The sequence below is a fragment of the Solanum pennellii genome, chromosome 11, assembly GCF_001406875.1.
Source record: "Solanum pennellii chromosome 11, SPENNV200".
In the NCBI taxonomy this organism is placed as follows: domain Eukaryota; kingdom Viridiplantae; phylum Streptophyta; class Magnoliopsida; order Solanales; family Solanaceae; genus Solanum; species Solanum pennellii.
The window spans coordinates 35,086,305-35,091,850 of record NC_028647.1 but is presented as its reverse complement, the minus strand read 5'-3'; positions in this window follow the sequence as shown (position 1 = coordinate 35,091,850).

Sequence of the window (5,546 nt, the reverse complement as noted above, 5' to 3'; positions counted from 1 at the left end):
TATATATATATATATATATACAATATAGTCATTAAACGGATGTCTGATATCATAACCACCTAAACAAAAGTATAACAATTGGGCACAGCCCATACATGAATACAATAAAAGCCACAAATAGGATATACAATCGTAGTATTCAAATGAAATAGAATAAACAAAATGTCTATAAAACTAATAAACATCCAATACTAGAAAGTAGCTTGTCCTCGAAATGGTGAGGACCTACCCAACATGGAGAATGAGGATCCAATTCTTCTTCAAAATCCATCACGAGCCCTTCAATGAACGGAACCTAAAATGTTGGGGGAAAAGGGATAAATGGGTTTAGCACATCACTTGTAGTAAGTATGGAATCATACGCACATACAACATAAAAATCATGCTAAAAAGGAACATTTGACTAAAGCATGTTGATTTACTTTTGAAAATCCTGATCCACATTCAAGAACAAATACAAGTCAATATCAAATCATTATTATGTCAAGACCATTTACTTCACAAGACCAACAATACCAAATCTAGTCAACTCATCATGCATATCAACATAGTTGAGCACATAATCAAGACAATTATATCATCATGTTATAATATCAACAAGATTGTATAAGAATATATAACATCATAACCAAAGTAAGACCCTTACTCATGAATCCTTATTAAGTCCACTAGTGCAATGATTAAGGAAGGCCCCATAACCTCACTCAATCAAGTAAACCCAATAAGAACTATAAACCGTGCCCAACTTAACATACTATATATTAAGAGTAAAGATCATCATACTTTCACAATAAACACAAACAACATGTTCATAAGTGAAACCATCATCATATAGTGTCATCAACATGAGAGATCGACATATACATATATTTTACATTTATATGAATATAAGAGCATCTTCCTAAGACTTCCCTCAATGCTAACTAGTGCAATGTATAGGAAGAGTCCCACACCCCTACCTAAACTAAGTGAAACCCCTTAGGTAACCCTGGTTTAATTTCACTTCATTACTTTATTTTACCTTTTGGGAAACTCTTGCCTTAACCGACATAGACCACATGAGCTAATGGTATATCCGGTGTCCATGGAACCTTACACTAAAAGAAGGTGGACTACTAGCAAAGGTAGTACCAAATATGAACATAACATCTATGTGGATCCTCTAGATAGTATTCCTATTGGGGCAACATAGTTCAAGAACTTGGAGATATAGTAGGGAACCTCTTTATGCTTCACCATTATATTCTCCAATCTCATTAACGCATTAGTGATACTACCGTCCATATGTTGGAAGGGACACTACTCACTCTAGTTCACTCGGCTGTAAGCTAGAGTCTTTTTTTTAAATGACTTTACGCCTTTATTAATCATCATAGCTTAGTTTAGGTCATAGGGTCTACCCCTTATATAATTATCATAGTAGTTAAATAAGAATTTCATAAGTATTGTCGTTTCATTACTATTCACATATTTAAGGTTAGCAAATTTACGTAATCACATTATAAATAACGCACATAGGTATGTCATCACCATTCTTAAGGTCATGGTACATCTTTGTAAAAAGTTATGCTATGTCCTTCTTCAAGCCTTCCCACCAAAACACTTCCCTAAGGTCATGGTACATCTTTGTAGAACACGGATGAATGGAGTAACGGGACCCATAACGTTCCTTAAACTATCTACATTGGTAACATATAACCTTTCTCAATACCACAATACACCATCCCCCCCTAAAGATAATGACTCATTAAGCTTACCAAGAACCAATTCCTTCAAATTATTCAATGGTTTATCAAGGTGTTGCTTGGACTTGACCTCAACTACCAAAGATGACGCGTAGTTTTGATGGACCATAAAACCACCATTTGGAGAATCTTCAAATCTAAAACCCAATCTAGCCAACCTATGAACATGTTTCATAAGGTATATCTAGGTTTCTTCTACATAAGACATACTACCCATGGTCATACGAATTAAAGCATCCGCAACCACATTCCCCTTGCTAGGGTGATAGAGAATAATCATGTCATAATATTTCAACAATTCCAACCACCTTCTTTGTTGGAGATTCAACTCCTTCTGAGTAAACATATTCTAGACTGTTGTAGTCAGTATACACATCAACATGGACAAAATACAAATAACGCCTTCATATTTTCAATGTAAATACAATAGACACTAACTCAATTTCATGAGTTCGATAATTCTTCTCATGCTCCTTAAGTTTTCTCGAGGCATAAACTACTACTTTCCCTTGTTTCATAAGCACACACCCCAAGCCCACTTGGAATGCATCACAATATACAACGAAGTCCTTGGTACCCTTATGTAAAGTCAACACTGGAGTGGTAGTAAGACTATCTTTCAAGATTTGGAAACTTCTCTCACATGCCTCCGACCACTCAAACTTCACACTCTTTTAGGTCAAGGTTGTCAAGGGAGAGTCAATGGACGCAAAACCACATACAAATCTCTTATAATAACCCGCAAGACACAAGAAACTCCTAGTGTTTGTTGGAGTCAATGACCTAGGCCAATTTCTCACCACCTAAGTTTTTCTTTGATAAACCTCAATTCCCTCACTATAGATGATATGACCAAGAAATGCCACCGACCTGAACCAAAACTCACATTTTCTATACTTGACAAATAGTTGGTTCTCCATAAGCAATTAAAACACCACCCTCAAGTGATCCATGTGGTCACCCTCATTTTTCGAATATACTAAGATATCGTCAATGAAGACAATGATAAATGAATCTAAATAACTTTGAAACACCCTATTCATGAGATCCATAAATTCCATCGTGAAATTAGTGAGACTAAAGGACATTAGTAAAAACTCATAGTGACTATATCTAGTCTGAAATGTCATTTTTTGTACATCCTCACCTCTCACCATAAGTTTGTAATGCCCTGAGCTCAAGTCAATTTTAGATAAGTAGCTTGCCCCTTTGAGTTTATCAAACAAGTAATCAATTCGAGGGAGAATATAGTTGTTTTTAATAGTGACTTTATTGAGTTGGCGATAATCAATGGACATCGTAAGGGACCCATCATTCTTCTTCACAAACAATACCGGAGCACCCCTTGGAGAAATACTATTTTTAATGAAGAATTTGTCTGCTAAATCTTTCAGTTGAGCCTTCGACTCTTTTTAATTCTACCGGAGCCATATGATAAGGAGGAATTGAAATTGGATTGGTATCCGGTAGCAAGTCAGTACAAAAATCAATTTCACATTTGGGGGGGATCCCGAAAAGACCACTAGGATAGACCTTCGGAAATTCCCTTACTATGAGAACTAACTCAATGTGAGGATTTCTGGAGTCTAAATCTCTTTCACTTACAATTTGATAGAGAAACCCTTTTGAGATCATTTTACAAGACTTAAGACAAGAATTCCCCCTTCCACTCTAAAACGGGTTCATTTGTAAAATTGAACTTGAAAATTCTAGTTCTACAATCAATGGAAGAGAAACAATCATGCAACCAGTTCATTCCCAAAATTACATCAAAATCGACCATATGAAGTTCTACTAATTCAACATGAGTAACTCTGTTGGGAAACATTATAGGACATTTATTATATACCCTTTTAGCAAGCACCGACTCACCTAACGGTGTAGTTACCATGAAAGGTTCATTTAGGATTTAAGGCAAAATATCAAACTTTCTAGCTATCAAGAGATTAAAAAATTATAATGTAGCACTCGGATAAAGTAAACCATATAAATCTATGGAGAAGACTTGTAACATACAGGTCACCACATCGTGAGAAATCTCTTGTTCACCCCTAGAGCGAAGTGCATAAAAGTGATTCTTATTTGGAGGATACACATTAGAACTACTAACTTGAGTTTGCCCGCTACCTTTGTCTTACCCCTTCACATTCGAGCAATTCCTAACCTTGTGGAGACTCTTGCCACACCCAAAGCAATTGTCCATCCCAAAAAGGCAATCACAATAATTCTTCTTGCCACACTTTCCACAAAATGGCTTCTTGTTTGGTGAACTAGTAGGTCTTTCCTTTTTAGACGTAGGGTTAGACACTCTATCATCACGACCCTTGGGAAAATTTTGTATGAACTTGATTAGAAGATCTTTTCTTACACCTAGTCTTGTTATGGATATCAATCATACCCTTGAAAGAACCACCATCAAAAGAGCTTACCCTCTTGACATCTCTAATCTTTCTCTTAACCCTTGTCTCTTCCACTTGTTGAGCATGAATCATGAGACGACAAATGTTCACATTATCATGTATCATAGCCGAAATACATTGTTCCTTCAAGTTATCCGACGCCCTGTCACAAAGCGGCTCATTTTATCTCTAGGATCGGAAACCAAACAAGACCATATATTGTCAATTTAGTGAATTTCAAGGAGTAGTCAAGTACACACATAACTCCTTGATGAAAGTCGGTGAATCCCTCCACTTTTGTTTCTCTCTTCTCCCTAGGAAAGAACCTTTCAAGAAAAGCCTTACTGAAATTCTCCAATGTCACAGGTGCACCTCTTAAGGTCCTATTATCTCTCTATTATACGTATGAACTTTGGGTTATATCTTTGAGTTTGTAAGTGGTTAACTCGTCCTTCTCACTTGTATTGAACACTATTGAATAGAGGATCTTGTACGTTTCATCAATGAAATATAGGGGGTCTTCTTCAACTTCGGACTTATAAAAAGTAAGGGGATTCATCCTTGTAAAATCCCACAAACGGGAGTCCATGGTTCCAACATGTTGGTTTACTCGATGTACAAACTCTCGATTATCTTGGGTCGTGATGGCTTGAGCTTTAGTAGTTCAATCTTAGGCTTGACTAGTTATTGCTTGGGCCATTTGGAGAAAAGTGGTCCTTGTGTTCCCATCCGTCAAAGGTGGAGGATCGACCGGAACTTGCTCATCATTTACATCTTCTTCAAAATGAGGGTCTTGATTTCCTTGGGGAGGAGCTCTCGCGTTGGAAATCTCTTCATCAAGTCTTAGAGTGGCTATTCTTCGAGTAATCATTGACTATATTCACAATAAAAGGATGATATACTAAGGGCACATAGATTCAAGACTCTCGAGGCACAAAATTGGATTTCCAAGAAAAGGAGAATTTCCTAAAAGTCTTGTATCTTTCGTATTCATAAGTGTGGCGTGCTTCACAATTATGAACAAGAATCTATATAGATGTGTTTAAGTGAGACATCGACTCTAAATATATTCAACCTTATGATCTGATGTCAAGTTTGTCACATCCGGGGAGCACCCACTAGATATAATCGGTGTCGCGTCCTCTTTGAGGAATAAGACTAGCCACCCACTAGACATAATCGGTGTCGCGTCCTCTTTGAGGAATAAGACTAGCCTCTTATCTTACATCATTACATTCATTGGTTAAAATTCAGAAAATTTAAAACATCTCTTCTATCTATCATTAGGTTTACATACAGCTCTCGCATAAACATGATCTATATATTCGTATAGAGTATACATAGACCCTTCGTATAGGAGAATTACTCAGTATTCTACTTTTATTTCACATATATATATATA